The sequence below is a fragment of the Seriola aureovittata genome, chromosome 21 (genome assembly GCF_021018895.1).
Source record: "Seriola aureovittata isolate HTS-2021-v1 ecotype China chromosome 21, ASM2101889v1, whole genome shotgun sequence".
In the NCBI taxonomy this organism is placed as follows: Eukaryota; Metazoa; Chordata; class Actinopteri; order Carangiformes; family Carangidae; genus Seriola; species Seriola aureovittata.
In genome coordinates this window covers 12,517,635-12,540,694 of record NC_079384.1, presented here as the reverse complement: position 1 = coordinate 12,540,694, position 23,060 = coordinate 12,517,635, and the positions used below count along the sequence as shown (strand labels likewise).

At 40.1% G+C, this 23,060-nt stretch overlaps 1 long non-coding RNA gene across 1 annotated transcript; it reads right to left on the bottom strand.

The window, feature by feature from the left end:
- Nucleotides 1-10,641: 10,641 nt before the first annotated feature.
- LOC130162586 (uncharacterized) lies at nucleotides 10,642-22,166 on the bottom strand. Its single transcript, XR_008826284.1, has 4 exons — nucleotides 22,078-22,166; nucleotides 21,164-21,341; nucleotides 17,316-17,542; nucleotides 10,642-11,854 (listed from the first exon to the last, which is right to left on the bottom strand). It is a non-coding gene; the product is annotated as an uncharacterized LOC130162586 (long non-coding RNA).
- Nucleotides 22,167-23,060: the final 894 nt, after the last annotated feature.

Sequence of the window (23,060 nt, the reverse complement as noted above, 5' to 3'; positions counted from 1 at the left end):
TGTTATGGCTGTTCATCCTATTTAAATTACTTTCTGCCTTACATAATTACAGAAACCTGGTGTAAGAGGGTGGTTCAAGCACAGAGGCAGTGTAATGTATAGAGGTGAAGGCAGAGATGCATACAGTCTAAGGCCGTGTTACTTGAGGATATAGAAACAGAAATGACACACTGAACAAAGCTTCACGATAATTGAGAAAAGACAGAGGCGCAAGAAGGTGACATCAGCCATTAACCTTATATCAGGCCATTTTGTAAATCAATGTCACTCACATATTAATAACAAGTGTAATCAAAGGAATTATGCAAATTTAATTTGATGACTCTTGCATTATGCAAATCTCAGCCAAATATAATGAATCCTGACACCTGACCAGTGCAGTACACAGCATGGGTGGTTCTCATTGTTAGGGACTGACTGTTGACAGTATTTGGTGAAAGAGACTGAGGTGAAAAGGGAAAAACGCACTGGAGATCATCAATTATATTATTGCTGCTGACTTTAATGAGTCACTGATGTGTGTTTCTGTTTTGCGTTCTGCATTTTGGTTACTATTATTGCTATATAAGCCATTTAGAGAGCTATGATTCCATATTCAATCTACACTGGATGTTATTAAAAGGTCTTTGTGTAGATTTGTCTAGTGATTCAGAAAATGGTTCTGTAATGGATTGAACACACTCAAACACAAGGACGAAAACAAATGACAAATGTCTGCCGCGGAAGCAATTTTCTGTGTATTGTATTAGTGACCAACATGTCTGCATGACCCACCGACTCCGACAACAACCCCACAGACACACCGTTACAAGTGGTTCATAATAACAAGGGGACTCCTCGCATCGGATGCAGTCAGCTGGTTCACTACAACCAAATGTTACGGAGTAAAACAGCATGTCATGCTGCCATTTGACACGGTGAAATAAGATTAGATGAGATCCATTTCAAAGTGCAGGAAGTGCAGTGGCTGGCCTATTCCAGCATACAATCTGCAATATACAAATACCAAGCAAGAGGAGGCGTACTGAGGCATGAACAGTGACACACTTAGAGAATAATCCTGCTGTCTGCTTTTGAAGGATGCTGCCACATTTAACAACATTTATACAGCTTCTTTATACAGATATAATTTATTCATTCTGTTTAAAGCAACTCTGTGATCCTAAACAAAATATGTCAAAAAATAAATCCAAAATATTATTTATGAATGTTGATCCAAAAAGATGATGGATGGATAGAGATAGAGATACATGCAGATTAATCTATTCTCTTCTGGATCAATAATTTGATCAATAAATTGATCGAGACTAAGATCAACAATAGATGTGAAATGATTAGTTGATAAATTGATTAGTTGTTTGACAGAAAAATTAATTGTCAATAATTCTGACAATGAACTAATAATTTAAGTTATTTTTTAAGCACATATCCCAAAAATTCTCTGGTTTCAGCTGATCAGATGTGAATATTTCCTGCTTTTCTTTAGTCTGAAAGTGAAATGAACATTTTTTTGGAGTTTGGACTGTTAGCTGGACAAAACAAACAACCTGAACAGATCAACTTGGGCTTCGTGATGGGAATTATTCAGACATTTTACAGACCACACCATTCACTGATCATCTGAGAAAATAATCGGGAGAGTATTCGATAAGGAAATAATAATTTGTTGCTGCCCTAATTAATAACCGTGAACTGTGCAGACAAGAAACCAATTCATTTGAAGTCATTATCATTCTAAATAGGCAAAAGCACTAATCATGGCTTATTTTAGCCAGCTAAAGAGCATGTTTACACTGTCAGTCATTTCACTCAGAGACTGTACAGTGCGATTTGTGAGCCTCAGATGGTGTGTGTTACTAAGGAGTCCTTTAGTGTGCACCACTCTAGGAGTAAAATGAGCTTCGATCTGTCCCAGAGGTAGCCCATCAAGAGGTGGGGAGGTTAGTTGGTCGTCACGGCCATCTAGACCCTGGCCTGTGAAAGCCTGCCAGAATCAATGCTAATTATGCTGCCATCTGCGAGGTGCCTGTGCTAGGTTGACACCTGTTCACTTCCAAGTGACGTACAGAAACTTCAATCAAGCCGGGAAACAAGACGCTAACACAGCTGAAGAGGGAAGTGATTGGTAAAAGTATTGACAGCGATGATGGTTGGTGAATAACCAACTGTGGAAGTTATAACTGTCATATAGCTGGACAACGTGAACAACCTTGGTGCAAAACTTCAAGTCATTCATTGCCTTCACTACAGAACGTGATATAAAACATCTTATCACTGTTTCTGAGAAGCTGTATCCAGTACATCCCAACTGAAAATGTCTAATTGACCCTTCCACTCTGTCAGCACAGTCGCTTTTTCTCCTGGAAATCCTACTCAGCCTATGTGTGTGATAAATGTCCCTGGGCTATAGCAACACTGTCCCTTTCCAGATAATTTATCATGCAGAGACAATCAGTCAGAGGACTTGATTAATATTTTCTGGGGGATCTTTTCAACTTTGGTGGCTGATCTAGCCAGCCACATTAGGGTGAGTGTTTGCAAGAGGAAACTAATAAACTAGGTTTGGCTGTTTGCTCACTGAGACTGGGGGCCTGTCAATTCTTTGCCCCTTGAAAGAGATCTGCCATTAAGGTGACATGAGAAACAAATGAGGCCAATTTCTCCTCCAATGTCCCATCTGATATGTCAATAAAGGCCCAGCAGCCGCAGGATGCTCTGAGATGGATTTTTCCTTGCAGCTAGACAATCAGTGGAATACATCTAACTTTCCTCCGATAGGTGAATCACTCAGACAAAACCAATGGACTAGCGTTAAGTAGCAACAGCAGATCTGGTTTCAGACAAATACATGAATGAGATTTACTTCCGAGGTTTTCTTTTCCATCTTAAAAGATAAGATAAGCCAGGCAATGCATTTGAATTATGTTTGTCTTTTGCTGGGTATAAAACTAGAGCTGGACCAGACATCAACACCTCCCTTATGGCGAGGTATAGCAAAAAAGGATTTCGTCTGTGTTCTTGTTCAGTCATAGCTCGCATCAGGCTGGAGCTGTATGTGTAAAAGGTTAGTAAAAAAAAAAAAAAAAAAGAATCCCTATCCAGCAGAGATAGTTTCTGTGGCAGATGGATTGATACAGCTGACTGATATTAAGAAGCTAAATCTTAACTGCCTTCCTTCAGAAATTGGGCGACCCAATCAGAGCAGGAAAAGTTGCTTTATTAAGTTGACCAGCTGTCAACCGTACAGATCAGGATTTCTGTTTCTTTTTATTGTACAAGAAAAAAGTCTAGTTAGGACAGAAAGAGAAAATGTTAACTTTAAGAGGAAATAAATAACAATACTGTTAATATATCTTCCTAAAATTGCTTGCAAAACAACAGTGTAAATGGTGATGGAGAGTAGTCTTTTAACCAGCCTCGGTCCAGGACTGACAAACAGAAATTAGAATAGATCACAATTAGAAACAACATTAGAGGCCTACGTGTGGTTGTGATACTTATATGTGGAATTATAGCCTCATCTGCTGAGCCGCAGCATCGATAGGCATTCATTAAGTATGCAGCTCATAAAGTCAAATGTTTTTCAATAAATATCATGGGAACGAGGCTCGAGATACTCCACATTCAGAGACTTACAATGGCAGCATATGTTGAGGTGGATTGAGTCCTCAGGCTCCAATCTGGCTCTCTCTCCCTCGGACTTAGAAGATAAATTATGTGGGCTATTTTTCCATTATGTTAATCAAAACACTCGCCATATGCATTACTATTATTAGACTGGTAACAGAAGACATCCTGTTTTCAATGTAAAATTGTGAGGCTGAGCTTTAATTGATCACAAACACAGTTTTAGGATAGTCGAAGATAATTCAACAGCTGGCCTTGTTTATATCTCTTGTTAACACGTTATATATGTTTTATGGGGTGTCAATTCATGTTGTTTCATATTACAACAGCAGCCTATTTACAAGGATGCCTCAGTGTGTAATGAGAAGCATAAATGACGAATAAGGTAATCTAACTTGATTTTTGAAATAACAAACACAATATCCATTCCAGTTGCTTTCCCAGAGCCGTTTATGTGCCATTGTTGTGAGTGGAGGATGTGGTTTATGGGAGTTTAAGTACAACAAACAAAACAAGTGGCGCAGTTCTAGCACTTAGAAGAGTCTGAGAATGTGTGCTGGCCCACCTGAGCCGTGCTAATTGTCTTCGAGATACACATAAGGTCTCAGGCACCATCTTAAATTCCAAGGTTGCACTTACGGCCTGCTGGACGTCCTTGACTGGAGCCAGACGCAGGTCTAGAGAGGGCCGTTTGGCCAACAATGTCATTGTTATGGCCTTTGTCATCTCAATTAGCAGGCGGGTGCTAAAACACAGAGCTCTAAATGGTGGCATCAGTGTTAACCTGGGACACAACACACTGCCCATAAACCCCAGCACTTATGCCTACTGCTGACCATGCTGTTTGTCTCTCATTACCTTCCGGCAGCAAAACGGGCCCAGAGGTTACTCTAATGACCCACTCTTTCACAAAGTTATTGCAACTCCTCCTGTTGTCAGATGGAAGTATGAAAGGAAACAATTAAGTTATTTTCCACACACGGGGCCCGCTTGCTCAGCACGATCCGTCAGCAGTTTCGCTACTATTTGAGTTAGGTGGTACAGTGAGCCTCTGAAAAGAAGGAAAGTCAGTTTATCATTAAGAATGTGTTTCTGCCTTCAGCAACAGGGGGCGATTAAATTAGGCCCATTTTAAGGTCAATGTATTTCTTTAATCAGCTGTCCCTTTTGATCATCTCTGGGAACAGTGCTCCTCAAACTCAGTCCTTGGTAATTGGTCCTCCTTACTGGCTCACTGTCTGTACTCATATGCTCATGCTTTAATGTTTCCAGCGTTTTTCGGCACAGGCAGAGCACGTAATGCTGTGCATGTTTAACAGTCATTTCCATAAGTAAGTGCAATTTCTGTACAGTTTGTTCCTGTGTAATGAAGTGAAATCTTGTTTGTATTCCCCCTATTTCACAAGGAAACCCACTCAAGCAGCTACACAGGAATTAAAGCGGCTAAAAATTAAAAACCGGCACTATCTTTAACTGAATGTCACACTATTAGGAAATAAAATCAATTACTTGCATACTAAGTAGTTCTGTTTTTGTTATTTCTGATTTTATATTCGGCAAGAGCTTTTTTCCCCTCATTGTTATTGTCTGAGTCTATAAGTGACCTTAACAAGAAAAAATGCAAATGATGTGCGAGAGAAAATGGCTAACATTTATTTATCCTCGCTGTTCTCTTGTCTTGTTGGTGTCATTAGAACAGTTCGCTGCGTCCCATTCTCTCCCATTATCTCTGCTATCAACGCTGCACAGCAAGATTCCAGCAGGGCTATAAATACTTCCCCTGGACCACATACGGCTAGCACATCATCTCCCAGACACAGCTTAATGATGGAAAAAAAAAAATCTAATGTCTTTTTGCCCCCTTTCTTCTTCACATTCTCACAACACCATGAAAAAAAGTCAGCCAGCTTGCAGAAGTTACACATACATTCAGTTCCAAAAAAACAAAACAAAAACAAAAACAAAAAAAAAAACAAACAAACATTTGCACCTATGTATCAGCGACGTCTTAGAAGGTGTGAGAGGAAATGATAGATGTCTGTCTTGATCATCCACCGGCGCAGGTTTTTGTCGATTGCACCAGGGTCACTGACGCTGGCTCCACAAATCCATTAGAGCGAGAATGCAAAAAGGACACTTTATCTGAATTCATTATAAATGGATCTATATCTTATGTTTAGGGCCAAGGACACGATTTGTATCACAATGCAAATATCTATCATTAAATGTTGACAGTTCATTTTTCCTGGCAAAGAAAGAAAAATGTTTTCTGTGCAGCAGTCTTTCTGCGCTTTTCTTTCCCTGATAAGGCTCCACCAAAGTAGTTGAAGCCGATTTGTTGTTCAAATTGAATGGTTTGTCATAATTTCATAAGTGGAAAGTATCCAGTTTCATGATTTGCATGTATTGTAACATTACAGGTAAACAGTATGATAAATATCCCTAAATATAACCAGTAACCTGAACATACAGCAAACCATACTGCTTGTATGCATTTTATAATATTGGAAAAAACAATATCAAGAATCTGTCTGTTTTTTTACTTAAATATAACCAGCTGTAAACAAGTTGTGAAATTAATAGATTGGAAATACAATTTGTAACAAAGACAGAGTGGTGTAAAATGTGGTAAAACACTTATGAAACCTTGCCTTCTACATTAAATTGACAGAGGGCAAAATTACAGCTTGCTACTTGTGTATTCCCATCAAATTAACAGTAACCGTGTCCAGCCTCTCCTTCACACAAACCGACACGTCATCATTTTTGTGCACTCACAAACTTGTAGGCACTTTGTCCGACAGAGCTGAATTGCTGAGCACATGGCTGGGCATGTCAGTCAAAGAGCAAAAGGAGCATCCCGTTGTGTCGCTATCTAAATAATGGCTATAAAGCGTAGCTAACGGTGTCCTCTGAAACGTGCTCAGGTGGAAAGAACTAGACAAACAGAGACAGCCACCGCAGTGCTCCCTGACACAGAGGACAAAGTGAGGGCCTCATTTCCTCCCTCTAATCAGTGTTTACATCCACCCCAGTGCCAATGGCTGGTGACTGAGCAAGACGTGTATCAATCACCAAAGGCAACCTAGTCGGGGAGGACGTGCTGATACACAAACTCACCACACACACTCTGACAGGAACAGACACACACCAGCCTGGCAACAGGGAGAGCAACACCGCTTTCATCTTAACCTCTTCCTCTTCTATTGTTGTCCTCTCTCTCTCTCTCTCTCTCCCTCTCTCTCTCTCTCTCTAATGGGTGCAGAGAAATTACAGCTAATTAAGGATGTAAATGGTGGCGGAGAGTGTCTTCTAATTCTGCATTAAATTGTCTCTTACCTCAGCAGAAAAATTTATCAGTGGAGGCAATGTCAACTTTTACTGGGGTGGGTTATTTGCATTTCTACACACATTAATTCTGGGATGTGCAGCACCTACAGAGCCAAACAGAGGGCGTGAACTGCTTCCCATCAACTGGTAGGGCTTCACAGTGGATGTTATTGCTCTCCTCAACCGGTAGTTTTCTAGCTTGCAAGCTCTTTTCACTAAATAAATGCTGTACAAGACGCAATGGGAAGCATAGCAGGCAAAGACAAACACACGGAGAAATACATGTGCCAAGTCTGCGTGCTGCTGTCACTTATTTCACTCCACAGATGTTTACAAGGTCACAGCATGACCATAAAGACTGAGTCAACGCGTGAAACGCAGCTCAACGTGAGACGCAGAACCCCGGGTTAGGTGTTGTGGCTGAGCGCATTAATTATCTTTGCAGGCCATTTCTTGAGGTGAAAGCAGCAGATTTGAGGCGCGGCCAACAGAATCGGTCTACACGGACCGCAAAGTCAGAGGGCACGCCAGCAAACATGTGGTAGGTGCCAAGATGCAGGGTCTGAGAGCTGGGCTCCAGGGACGAGAGTGATTAGAGATTTATTACAGCTTTTCTGCAAAGTCATGCAGTCAGCCATATGTATCAATGACACAGAGGATCTATGAGACATCTGAGTATAAACAGAGAGGGACTGTATACATGCAACAATACCTTAATTCTAACAGATGTAAAAAAAAACAAAAAAAAAAAACCTTGACTACAACCTCACAGAGGCCCATGGATTGTGTTTGCTTGGCCATTGATTGACCCCCAAGTGAAGGACCTCATCATTCTCTCAGCTGTTCCTACGTTTCATCCAGCTCAATCCATTTACATTTAAGCACAGCTCTGCTCGGCCTAATTAGTTCCATGGCTCCATTAGTCTACATTGTGGTCAATCCATTCATCACTTTGCATGTTAGTTAAAAGCCCATTTCTCTGATCCTGTCACTGTTCTCTGCCTATTACTGTCCCTTTTTTTTTTTCTAGAAAGGAGAGTGGGGGGGGGATTATGGGTAAATAATTACCAAGAGGATGACATCACAGTAGGCCCAACCTTGTAACTTGTGGTAACTTGTAGATACTAAATCATATGTCTGATAAACTGTAAACTGCATAATTTATTTAATTTACACATAACTGGCTTAAAAGTGGTACATACTTTGTCTGATTAGGAATTGTTTGGATAATAGATGTAAAAATTAGGCTTCATATACGTTTAAGACAGAAAGAAAAACAAGAGTAGATAGAAAGTGAGGGAGAGAGAGAGAGAGAGGAAGAACGACAGAGAGAAAGAGGGGTGTTAATGATCCCTGCATTGAGAGACTTGGCTCACCCACTGGCATACTGGCACATATGGTCCACTGGCTCCAAACTTGCTGAGGTCTAAAACTCACATTATGCCTCAAAAAAGGCAGGCAACCAGGACCTCAACACAATGAAGCTAATTAATTCTCAGACATAATGAGACATTATCATGTTTGATGTATAGTTTACGTGCTCTTAGGGTGCTCTCTGCTATCAGGGCAGTTTGTGAAAACTTGCGCTGACAAAGAGGAAACAATCAGCCGGAGGTGGACTGCGAGACTCATTTAGGAGATAAAGTTGTCATGTCAAACAATCTGAAAGTGACCTCAGCTTATGCTCAAAGATTCTTTTTTTTTTTTCATTTTGTTGTTGATTTAAAATCCAGGTTCAAAAGCAAAACACTACAGACAGCTTAAATGCAGCATCCTGGCGAGGTTTACATTTATATCCACTGTGTTTGAGTACCTCTGCTGCTTCCTTGGTTGATTACATCCCATTGCTATTCACTTTACCATTGCCAGGTCACCACCACTTTACGTCTTCTGAAGACAAGTGCAGCGAGGATACCTCTCAGGATGGTTCAGTGTCTGGTACAGTCCCTGAAAGCAGAACTCATTTCCAGGCCAAGCTACTCCGGAGTCCCAGCAGGTAGACATGAAGCAATCTCAGGGCCGTGATGCCCTCCCACACTACCTGCTGCCCTTTCACTCCCACATCCTTCCCTTTTATCGGGAATCTATTTTCCCTCTCCTCTCCTGTAAGGTAACTCCATCTGAAATTTACATCTCCCCTCTCTCTCACTCACTCACTCTCTCTCTCTCTCTCTCTGGTTTCATCTTCCCATGATGGATGAGCTCCACTCTGGGGTGTCTCAGCCTGTCCATCATGCCCTGCGATTAGGAATTAAAAATTGCCAACGTTTCACAATAGCCACCCCCATTTTTCTCCAACCAACCCCCTCCCCACTCTCTGCCACAACCCCGCCTCTCATCCAACCACACCTGCCACACCATCACCGCCACGGCCATAACCAAAAGCCTCATCGCCACTATCAGCACCACATCCATTTGCAGCCTAACACACTATCCTCAATTCAGATGCACCAAACACCTACATTCATCTAAGTGGGAAAAAAAACATAATTTATTTTGTACTTCCCAGATAATTTACTTTTTTTCTTTCCTTTCTACAGGAATTCTCCATTTCCCTATAAAATGAAAATTCATCTAGAATTACATCTTATGTCATCATTATGTTTATTAAGCGTGGATGATGTATATGAACAGCGCTGGCTTGCCGCTGAGTGCTTAATGATGCATAAGATTAAGCCGAGGCTCTCAGCTGCGCTGTGACTCCCCTCTGGTACCCATACTGCCGAGGCATGCTGGGAGTACAAGCTCCAAACGGCCATCAGGTGAAAGGAACTAACATCTCTCTTTTTGTCTGTGTGTGAGTGAGACTGAATGTGTGTGTGTGTGTGTGTGTGTGTGTGTGTGTGTACTTATATTTTGTGCACACCGCTGAATGGGAGTGTGTTTCTTCCTGCACACATGTAAGAGCTGTAGAGGAATGGTACACTATCATCATGCTTTATAGTATCTGTCCACCTATATTAGGAATAACTTGCTTTTGCCTTGCTCACTGTGCCACGATCATGCTGTTTTCTCTCTTTCATTCCCTTCTCCTCTCTGCCCCTCTATTCATCCCTGGGCCCCTTCTCTCTCTGTCCTTCCTCCCTTCATTTCTCTTCTCCCCTTCTCTCTGCCACACCACTGTTTTGCCGCAGCAGTCTATGACAAAAACATTATCCTTCTGGTGCTAAACAATCCAATAAACCTCTCCACAGGGAGGAAGTTAACCTCTTGTCTGTTCGACTGATGCCTTCTAGACCACGTGACGGCTGCCACAGTAAATTCAAATCATTAGTCTCCTTGCCCCCCCATCAGAGGAAAAAACTTCTATTAGTAATGGAGACCTCGTAAGAGACCTTCCGCGGAGAGCACTGCCTTCCCAATTCCCAGTGGAGAAATCCCGCGCAAAAAACTAATTCTACTTTTAATAATCTGTCATCAAGACCAGAGGCAGTCATAAATTATGTGGGGACCATGTGCGAGAGCAAGCCACAAGAGGGAAATCAGGGTAGAAAATCAAAGCCCAAGTTTGACAAACTTTCCTGAAGATAAATAATAACTTACAAACCGGATTAGTTGTTAAGTCACAGCTGAGCGCACAGTCAAGCCATTCCAATCAGCCAATGCAGATGAAGAATTTATAGGTAGAGCTCATCATTTGTTTTCCCTCTCTCCTCCCTCTTTTTATATGCATCCCACCTTTTCTCATTCCTGTCTCCTTCAAGCTTATTATATTCAGGGCCTGTTGTCACACCCTGGGCTGGTTTTTATCTTTAACTCCTTGCATGCCGAACCAAAGATGACGAGTGAAGGCATTTTTAAGGTGACAGATTTTTTTTTTTTTTGTTTGTTTGTTTGGGGGGAGGGCTCAGGGCAAAAGACATGACAGAGGGAGGAGGCTGCCTGGCTTGTGTCGTAAAGTAAATACAAGGGAACACTGGAGTCCCCTAACCTACTGCCGCATTATGGGGCCTCCAGACCTTAATTGACCACTAAAACAAAGGAAGGCATTGTGGGAGAAGTAGTGCATGGGGAGAAAGACTTGTTTGAAACATGACCGAGGCGCTTTGCGGGAGTGTGAGGGAAAAGGCTACCAGCCGCAAGGGTCTGCTCTTTGTTCCTATGTCAATATCTCTGTAAACTATCGACATGCATCATAATCGTTCCCTTCTATCAAGTGCAGACTAAAGAACAATCTCCATTAGGTGACAGCACCCCGGCAGGTTGATAAATGCTCCCTGACGAAAGGGAAGGAATTGTGTAAAATAAAGAGGCATGTTCCAACAAGTCTTGTCAAAATGGTATTGATTTAATCATCTGCAGAAATACACATTCTTGGTTAGTGTAGCGTGCAGCGGAGATGGCAGCAGCAGCAGAAGCTCGGATACGCTTTACAGTTGTTGACGCGGAGACGCTCTCCCTCATTGGCTTTGCAGGTGATGAAACACACGCTGAGCTGCGCTCTAATTTTTTTTCCCCCTCTCTCCCTCTTCAATCAGATGTTATTCTAAGAAAGTGTCTCCAGATCTCCTGTTGTATTTTTATTTAGGGCCGACAAATACAACTTAATGTGAGTGGGCGAGTCTATATGTAACATGCGACTGTGGCCAGCCCTCTCCTTGGCCTCTCAGCAGAGTGCAGAGGCGATAGATAACAATAGCCCTCCATCATCTAGACACACCAATGGTATTCCAGTAGCTGGAGTGAGCTGGCCAGAGGTCTGGGAGTGTTTATTTAACATCGGGGTGTTGGAGAGTGTGTCTCACCTTGGGACAAATGGATCCCCTCTCCTTCCTCCTTTGGCAGACTCAGAGTAAACACCATGGCAGAAAACTGGAGGTCTCATCGCTCTGAAGTACAAGTTCATCAGGCAGGTGGAGCAGGTTCATCATTGGAGTCTTACTACAGGAGGGACCCCCTATAAAACATAGACCATGTCTGTGTAAATACCTGCTCTGCTTACATACAGTATCTGTGATGAAAAAACAGACAACAAACAGCTACCACTTATGTCAGAGTAAAATGAAAATCTAGCCTGAAAACAAATCCCAAGCAGTGACAGCAGCAGCACAAGCAGCTGTTTTCTTAACAATTGTAATCATTTAGAAGGTTAAAGGGGGTATTATTATCTCTGCACAGCCCATCTGAGCAGTGATGAGGTGAACACAAATAACGCGCATCCCCTACAGAGGGAAGATGTGTGGCTGCGGCCGCTGGGGGTTGGGGACAATCCCACAGTGACCTGACCTTGACATGTCTGAGTGAAACGGTGGCGGAGGCTAATACCTCATCATATTGAGTTTGACTTTGAGCTCACGGCGGTGGGCACCATAAAACAAAGGATAACAGTGTGGACAAACAGTCGTAAACTGGACAATTAACATACACTACTATCAAATAAAGCCTAATTATATTAAAGAAATATAGAAACTGACCATCCTGGCTGCTGCTGGGTGCTTTCGCTCAGCTCAGTGTGGTAACAGGTAAAATGACTAATCGAAAATCGAAAAATGACTCTAAATATTAACTTTACTTATGAATACTAGGGGATAGAATACAGGATATATAGTCAAAGAGATTTTTCCAGGCCAACGCTAATAATGTGAATAGGACACAGTTCTTATCTGACAATAAAACCTTAAAGCCAATGGGATGGAATCATACATGACCGCATCATAAAATGTCTACATTACAAAAAAAATGAAATGTCCACTCCTCTGAAATCAGGATATAACTCATCATATCAGGCCAAGAGTGACGCTTCAGACATTATTCAGTCCAGGAGGACAAGTGGAGAGGCGAAGGAGACACCTCATGTGAGCACAGACCTTTATATATTACCTCCTGCTCCAAAGTAAGGACAAAGGGAATGAAGATGACTACCCTGTCACAGGAAAAAACAGATGAACCAGACAGACCTGACTGAACTGTTCACTAACCGCAACCTGGGTCTCATACAACACACTGCAACCTAACTAACATTTTTTATATATATTTGATCAATAGCCAGGTGGAGTATGTTCACCCATGCCTTACTTGTGTTTACAAAGTTTGCCCAAAAAATATTGAGTATTTTTTTGTTTTTGTTTTGGTAGGTTATTGATAGTGTGTTGTGAAAATTATTTCAATAGACCATTAAGTGGATTATATGGGTGTTTACACCAGTTCTGTATCTTATTTAGGAATATTCAGGGTTCTCACTCGGTGTTAATTAAAACCTAAAAAATCCTGAATAACATTTAGCTATTATTTTGCATGCAGCCAGCATCTTGCTAGCTCAATCTCCTCAATTTCCTGATATGTGCCCTTTTCACAGACAGCATTTTGACACAAAATACACAAGTGTAAATAATAGAACTAATGATGGCTCAATCCCATTTAGCTGCTTTGGTTCCAGAGTCCTGATATTATCAAGAACATCCTAGTTAGCCTGTGAGGTAATGCTAATCATTTGGTGCCTGCTGTTTTTCAATATATGGACAGGTGAACATCAGTGTACTTCATTACAAATCCAGTATGCCTGCTAAAATGAAATGACAGATGCATGTTCTTTGTGGCATGCAGTTGTTTGTCAATGGAGCTGGCATGATAGTGAACTGTATCCTGAATGTATTACAACTGTAATACTGACAAAAAAAAAAAAAACAGTGCAAGGAATTTTGATGGTGTATCCCAAAAATTTGCTCAGGTTGACTTTTGTACATGTCACTGTTCAGGTCACAGAACAAGAACAGGAAAAAAAAAAACACATTTACATATCCATCTATAAACACTATATACAAACACACATATATCTATATATGTCAGATATGACAGGTAAGGTAGATCATTTATTCCTAAAAATGAGCTAATATTCATTCTGAGTGGATATTAGATGAATGCATCACTTAGGATCCTCCATTCCTCTAACAGTTAAGGCAATCTTAATCTTTATGTCGATAATGAAGATGTGTGTGATATCAACTAGTCAGAGTAATTAATAGGAATGTCAGTGCCATTGTATTAATAGCATCGCGCATAGCATCAATTTAGCGTAAATTGTCGTTTTGACAAGCCATTTTAATTAAAACTATCACACAAGAATTAAAGGACCGTGGTCGTCATTTTGGGAGACTATCAAATAATGTTACCATCTGGTATTTTTTGCAAGTCTTATCCTTGCTAATTATAAGTGATACTCAAAAGGTTAGAGGCACTTTGGCAGATGCAGTGATCACCACCATACTGTCCCTGCAATAACCCACAGGTCATTACACTATACATAGTGAAGATATGATGGCCTGCTGTTCTATAATGATAGACAATAATTATGAATGACCAGAACTTTGAATGCCCTCAGAAGGCCACTCAAATTACTCTATCTTTACATTAAATGAAAAATAATACCTTTAGTTTTGTTTTCTTATCCAAGCTACAAGGTCATGTGATGCACAAGCTCAAACCACAATGCACTTCAGTCTTCAGTGAGTGGTGATGTAGGCCTAGAATCAATCTTCCTGACCACTCTCAGAGCCCAGGAGTGAGCTCAATATGGGCTCAATTCCTGTGGGCTGCTCCGGGGATGAATTGAAATAGCACTCCCGAACAGTCGTCTGGCGGACAGTCGTTACAGGAAACGTTGCTTTTTATTCATCCAAATGCAGCGACTGTGCTTCTCCAGAGAGCACCAGAGCTCTCTGTATGTCAGTGGGTTTCGCAATTCTGTAGAGGTCACACACGACTGATAACCCTGCTTGACAATAACGTTTTTTTTTTTTTTAAAGTACTGTACAGGTGTGATATTTTACATCTCATAGAATAACCTCCTTCAATTCAATGATTGTGGAATTTTGTGCACCTGTCCTTATGAATGATGGAGCTTGCTGTTGTACACTGTACCATGGTCCTGTGTTGTAATGATAGTGACAAAATTACCATACTTTTTTCTTTTTTCTTTAAAGTGACATTTGCCAGTCAGTCTGTGTTGAATTTCCAAATTTTAGTTTAGCAGCAAACTGGCACAGCTCACATTTACATAACTCCACCATATTTGTAATTCTGCTATTTTGGTCTGTTCATTATACAAAAGATCTACTACACGTCTTTCTATCCCTTCTCTGCTCTTCCTGGGGTTTCTTCCATTTTTTTCTCCTTTAAAAGGTTTATTTGGCAGATAACTTATGAGGATAGATGGTGTCACATGCTGTACAGATTCTGCTGCTCCTTAAGGCAAATTTGTGATTTGTGATATTGGACTATATAAATAAAACTGATCTGACGTAACGTGGTGTGACTATTTCTGCTAAGAGTGACGGTTGTAGGATATATATGGCAACTTTTTGAACAACCACTAACTAGTTTTCTTTGGCTGGCAACAGTGTGTTGTTTCAAGATCATTATGTTTAGTGAAGGCGGGAGAGAGGTGGAGTTCACTCGGGGCTAGACATTGTTTGGAAAAAGAAGTTGTCCCATGTGTTGTGAGACATTAAGGGTAGATATTTAAGAGCAACTCAACAGGCACACAAAATGTTTGCACCCATGTTTTCTGGTTACTGTAATGAGCAACTCCTATGCTCCTGTTAAAACTGAAAACATCATTTGAATTTAGGATTGAAAGTTAAATTTTCAACAGTTCTAAAACTCTTCTCTGATGTGAACTGTTTAACTGTTTTAAGTGGATTTGTCAAATTGTCTAATGGAAAGTTAAACCAGTGATTGAGCGAGCGAGCAACAGATCAGTCAGGTAAGAGGGTGATGGAATGAGTAAATGAATGAGTGTAACGAGTAATTGCAGCAAATGAGAGAGTGAACAGCCTGACCTCTTTGCTGACTTGTGTTTTCAGTCAGTCGGCCTGGTTACTATGCGTCATGCTTTGTTTCATCTGACGTGCAATTATTTTTTCCATTAAATACACAACATGTATTTCACTTAGTTTTTCTGAATGAAATTTCAATCAGAGGCCATTACACTCTTCAGACAGAGAAAGTTTAGAAAAATAACAAGACGCAATGGGAAAGAAAATAATGCTCTGTCAACGGAGATGGAAAACACAAAAATAATCATTTGCGAGAAGCAGGTGATGCATATGTTAAAGTGTCAAGAAGCAGAGGAGAAATTAATAGCTTTCTGCCATAAGCATTCTCTGATAAATATGATTACATTTGCATACTTCATTTTACTCTTGATCTGCTGTCTCTGTGATTCTAGTGATTCTCGCGTGCCTGTTCCAAAAGGAAAAGTAATTTCCATTACTGCTCAAACATGAAACAAGTATTTCGGGTCTCATTAGGGATTTCCCAGCTGCTCGTCCGTTGACAAACTAAAACGACAAAAAACGGCAAACATATGTCAGCAAGACCATGTTGGATAATTGTGGATCAACAGTAAGGGAAATGGTTAAGTTACTTGCTCACGTGGACGCAGCGTCTAATTACCGGAACTTTTTCTGCAACATAACGCTGCAATGTGAATAATGTGCAAATCAATGATTTGAGGAGATGGTTGTGGGCTGGGTGGTGGATGGGTCTTCTAGGAAGTGTTTTGTGCCTCATTAATTTATCAATAAGGCCATCTGACATTGTCTTCTATTTGCCCTGATGAGGAAAGCTGTCCATTCCAGTGTAATGGCCGTGCGTTTGTCCCACATCTTGACATGTGGCTAAAGAATAAAGTCCAGCAGACGGAGGTAACCTTGACAACATGGTTCACATTCACTTTTACATTCACTTAGTGCATCAGCATTCACCCTAATTCTGCTGTTAAGTGACAAACTACATTTAGGTGCCAACTACAGCTCTTGTGGTGCTTTTCCATCATGTGAAGCTACTTTATCAAGGTGTTGCTCTCGCTGTGTTTACACCATAGGTCACTGAACATATGGGTGCCCTCTGGTCTGAGTATATGGTTTTTATGTGTCCAGAGACATGCAGTGATTGAGTTACCTTTTACCAATCCTGTAATGGATTGGAATACGACACTGCATCTTGGAAAGTGACTTCTACAGGAGGCTAGTACTCTTTTTTTTTTTTATCTCTATAAACGCCTATATTTCAAAACACAGAGCATCTGTTTGAGTTCAGTGACATTGGTTTCAAGAAGGTATTCAAATTTTTGTGATTCATAAGTCTTGTATTATGTGCTGTCAATTAACAGCTAAATTAAGCAGCTAAATTATTTGGAAATTCAACTTGTATTTCATGTCTTCACCCTGGATTGAAATAGACACACATACTCATGCTCTTCGTATGGCGATTCTCTGGGCAACGATATTTGCACTTTTCTCCCGCTGTTTTCCAGTTCAGGTTTCCAATTAACCTGTGCAAAGCGTGACGCCAATCACAGGACGCTGTATCGACACCAGGCATGAAAAGAATAATGCTGTTAGGATGATGTAGCTTACTGTGGGGGACTCCTCCCTCACTGGTGACAGAGAAGTTTGCTCCAGTCATTTATCAAGTCCTCTCTGGCCACCGAGGGGCTGGCGAGTCCCAGGGCCGCCTGCTGCTTGGGGGGCCAGCATGCAATATGTGCATTTTAGGCCTCTGGTGGGCTGGCAAAAACTGCTGATGTGCTCACTGCTGCTAAGTTTGATGGATTTGTTGTTGTCATTTGCTTTGGTTCTGTTCCCTGCAACAAAACAAAAGGAATCATTAACTCTTTTGTGCTGCATGGGACTTTTATGGGTTAGGGATAATGCAAAACGAGATGGGGTACAGATGGGGTCAGCTGGAGCGTTCTGTTGCTGGAGCTTTCCAGAATGGGGCGTTGAACATGCATGGATGATCCTGCATAGAGAGCTGATTACAGAATGATTTAGTGACCACTGATATCCCCTTTCTTCTCAAGCTCCCATCATCGGGCTCATTTCAGCCGCAAGAGTGCAACTGGCAGTGTTCACCACTTATATTTATAGCCAGTCGCTGTTTAGCACCTCATGCGATGTTCTGGCCAGGCTCAAGACCGAGCCATTACAGTGCATCACCGTTAGAGGCTTGCAGTGTTTACTGATGCAGGCTTGGCAGAGGACTTCTCTGCCATTTAGGGCTGCTGCTATGATTCTGATACACTGGAAAGCTAAGTGCAGTCAACTTAAAAAGTCAACACTGATTTAATGGAACAAAAAACACTTGATATTCAGTAAAAAATATTTAAATTAGAGGTAAAATGCTTAGTAGATTAGTTGGTTAGATAATGAACAGATATTTTTATTGTCAAATAATTGTTTGAGGGATTTTTCATGCAAAAATATTCACTCGCTCAAAAGTTCCAGCTTCTTAAAGGTGAAGATTTGATGTTTTTCTCTGCTACATTGTATAAACCGAATATCCTTGAGTTTTTGACTCTTGGTCAGACGAAAGAAGCAATCTGAAGACATCATGTGTGCACTAGGAACGTGTAATGCAATTTGTTTTCACTATTTTCTCATATTTCATAGACTAAAACATTAACCAATTAATTGACAAAATAATATTCAGATTAACTGATAATGAAAATAATGGTTAGCTACTAATTTAAGTCAGTATTTTATGCAGATGCAGTTTTTATTTGTTTCCACATTCCTGCCTACATATGCATTCATTTATAAGGCAATATGACTTTATAGGTGAACAGATGTCAGAGTGCAGAGAAGATATTTATCAACAATGCATTTTAACATATGATAGGGTATACTGCAAAATGTACTGTAAGCAAGGCAGATTACTAACAGAGAAAGTTGTTAGAAAAATGAGTAATAAGTGCTTGTTTACATTCCCCTATCAGCAAAATCTGTATGATCACAAGAAAAAGTTAACGTTGTACCCAATGCATCTCAACACATTGAATTCCTGACAATTCACCTTTAGAAAAACAAACCCGATTGAATATGATACAAATCACTGTGGATAATTGTACTAGTTCAGGCTAAATGCATTCTGTTTATGAACTGTAATGGATGAAGGGACGTGTTTGGTCGAGAGCAGGCGGCCGTGCAGTTGCTAAACTTCAAGGTGAAGACTTACTTCCTCAAGGGAGAGTTGAAGATCAAGACAAATCCTCTTATTTTTCTCTGTCAAGTCATCACAGTCTGAGACGAAATACAAATTGAGATTGTAGCAACGGGCTGCGACAGTCCGCTGTTGACTGCAAGGGTTACGGGGGTGATTGAGTGTGTGTTTGACTGCCCGAGGCCGAGGGCTAACAGTACTGTTACACAGACAAGGTCGTCTCAGAGAGAGAGAGGGGGAGAGAGAGTAGCCTCAGCACATAATCCCAGTGTTCCTGACTACTATGAACACAGCCCCGCCACAAAATTGATTAAGGTGGAAGAACATTACTTGGGGAATAAGATCATCAAGACAGATGGAAGTGGATAGTTTTGGCCAAGAAATGATTACAGTATTTCAGCCACCTCTTGTGTTCAAATGGGCATGAGTTCTCACTTTAGACAACCTTGCTTCCCCAAAAAGAGCCGACCATCATTGAAACTCAACATAATACTTTGACCCATGTTGACTCATGTTGCCTATTGAGGGGTCAGCAGTCATGATAATAATTCGATTAAGCTTAATGTCACATGAACATCCAAGAAAAATGGCTACACTATACAGAAGCAATATTTTATCAATATTGACCAGAGGCTGAAGCCAACCTTGATATGTTCCCCTTACTCTCATCAATAACACAAAAGAGGAAAGTTACTTCCCATATAAAACTAATCTTTCCTTTTTATTGTATTTTAATGAAACGGACTTGGTTCTAAGGCAGTAATTCATTCCATTTGTTATGTTTGGACAACTCATTAACATTATCATCTATTATCATTAGACGGAAATTTTAAGCTTCTTCTCCCTTGAGATGCAGTGCGTTTCTTCTCTTCAGTTTGCATTAAAACAAATGTGGACCTGCTGATGCATTAGATTAATGTGCTCACTCACTGCCTGCTACAGAGCTCCAGTCCAGCTTGAAAACTAGACCAAGTTTCTGTCTTTTGAGCCTCATCCACAAAGGAAACATTTATTATGCCTATTTATTGTGCTTTATGAAACGCTGACTGATTCTTGGTTTTATTAAGCTAAGCTGAAAGTACAAGTTCATCTTTGAATTGAATGTAATGTCACCAAAACAAAGTTATGTAGTGCCATTCAGTGAGTCTTCTGTGTCAGTAATGACTGAATGTAAACATTACAGAGATGCCTGTGTTCATACACACCACATTATAGAATTATTTGCCAAACGATTAATTTGTCTGTTAATTCAGTGACTAATATAATCATCCACATGTTGAGCATTAGCAGCACTCTTCTTGCCTGACTTCATGTAACATTTACTAAATCACAATGCTAATGAGTTATTTAGATTTCCAGATCAAATTCAAAGTTCCAAATTCTTGCTGAGACTGCTGCAACAGATCAAGCCATTTACTAATTACAAAGTTTGCTTTTTTTTTCTCTTTGCATAAATAATGTTGATTAATTAGCAAGTCGAAATAAGTGAAGATGATCTATGTAGTATATATCACTGTCATGAAAACTTACTGAAACGTTTCATTTACATTGCTTGACTTCTTAATTACATGCATCCAAACTTTACAGATTTGATGGAAAATGAATAACGTGTAAGGTGAAAGGTTTCAACGAAAACCTGCCGACTAGAAATAATCAAGATGTTGGAATAATGAAAGGATCTAAACAATAAAGCACATCCTCTGGCTTCTTTGCCATTCAAGACATCATTAGTAAGAAAGTTAGTTCATCTCTCAGGTGGATCTACAGCTTCCAATATTTACACATCTGTATTCTGCTGATGAATAAATAATGTCTCAAGTTAATGTTGAGGCATGTTAATATTAATGTCTCCGAAATAGTTTCACCTCATGCAGTGAAAATATTTGCAAACCAGGTAACGTGACCGTGAGTATAGTGGGGTAAATAGATTGTATTCATAATATAATACCATCACAAACTGACAGCCTCCACCTCTCCAACAGTCTCCACAAAAACTGAATATTTGAAGCTTCACAGAGGTAGGATTTATAGCAGGGCTGCTGTACTGGACTGCATTACATTGTGCAGGGTTTCTATTGTTCTTGTGAATGAGTTGTAAAAATGCACTGCACCTCATTTGGCCTACAAGTTATCATATCATCCTCATCATATTGAAACATAGTATTAATAAAATGTCATATTTATAATGTGCTGCTGGCTTTTCTATTCTGAAATTTAAAAAATGAAACAGTGAACATACATAAACTATACATCATCTACATACCTGGGGAGGGGACATGTTCTCCATGACCAGCTTGCAGGGTGGCTTTAACCTCCTTTGGGCCTTTTGTGTTGCATTTCTGCTCTGACTTTGCATTCAGCAGCCACAACTCATTCTCTGTCATCCCTGAGGTGTGAATGGGGTTGTCTTTGTAGAGGTCAGGAAGACCAGATGCCATAACCTAAATACCAAAAATACATTACAGGTTTATATTGCTCAGCCTATAGCCATTACATACATTAACTTATTAGTTTACTGAAGTATCTCAATGTTGTGCTACTTAATACCTGTACTTTAATACAGATACTTCAGAAACACATATTGTACTGTTTACACCACTGCTTTTATTTAATAACATTAGTAACTAGTTACTTTGCAGAGTCCGACTAATAATACAAAATATAATAAAAATAACAAATAACAAATAAACTATGACATTATCATAGGTCATGGCTTTATTGATCCCTGAGAGAATATAAGCTACCCAGCAGTATATAAAGCAATTCAAATTAGGTTCATCTTCACAAGCTGCAACATTAAATTCACTAATGCATCAATAATTATAATTCCAATCCAACAATTCAATATACATTATTCTGAAATGGGCCATTCAGCATAATATTTTTTGTTTTTTACATTTTTAAGTATATGTTTATATAAATAGTTATGCGGAAGTAACCTTTTAAATCTAGACTTTAACTTGCAGCTGAGTATTTCTACTCTGAGGTACTGCTACTCTCACTGAGCTAAGGAAAACATCTGAATACTTCTCCTATCGCTGCTCCAAGCTAGCACGTCTACAACAAAAGCACCGCTAACGAAAGTTCCACTTGCTCACAAATCGCTTCAAGAATAAAAATGTTTGCTCAATACAGTTAGTTGAACATTTTGTATAGTTGGCTAATAATACTGCTTACCATTTGCCGCTATGTTAGCTTCTAACTAACGGTCTTAGCCGGCGTTTTGAGATTGCCGTACAAAATCACGAGTTTTTTAACTAGCTAATTTATTTACTAGTTGACGTCGTGCGTAGCTACCTGACGTTCGCTGCGTGCCTCTCTGCTGTGGTGCTGTGGACTGATTGGTTAGCAGGACAGGGGACTGGCCCAATTGGAGTTCTCTGTGGGCGGGACTTTTGTTAGAGGATCTTGGATGTTATGTTATAATGCAACAACAGACCTACATATCTTTGCCTCCATTAATGACTGGCACAATAGATGCACTTTATAAAGCCAAGACTACCACTGATTGTAACATTTCGACCACATCTCTATTATAATATATTAATTGGAGAAAAACTAAGAAATTTTCATCAGACTTTTGATTTTACATCACTGCTCTTGTCAATGTTTTAATGTGAGAAAGGTGGGCGTGGCAGAGAAATACACAAAGGTATAGCTAATTATCTTAAAAATTCCAGACTATCCGTGGCTTGCAGTCACAATACCATGGACAGTGACGCCTCCTCTAAGACACCTCCTATTCAGTAACATTACACTGCATTGATATTTAGGTAATTGATAATCCCTGTGTGAGTAATGTTGTCAATTTGGCGCCTAAATCCTATTTTGGTGGCCATCTGGGCTCCCTAAATTGCTCCCTTGAGAGCAGAGGTTCTAGGTAGTAATTATTCAGAAGTCATTTACTTTTAGAGGTGTTTAGTACTTATCTGAATCGCAGTTAAAATGCTGATATGATGCCCAAAGAGTTGCAGTTTTTTTCCCAAAATGTTGTTATTGTCTAGCATATAGAAGACATACTGTACATTTGAACACACTGATCAATTTTATTCTATTATCTATTATAATTTATTTGGATGAAAAGTCTTCATATTGGGTTTTAGTGGCTTTAGTTTGATCTTCTTTCCTGTACAAATATTTATTTGACTTGTTCAGATTCA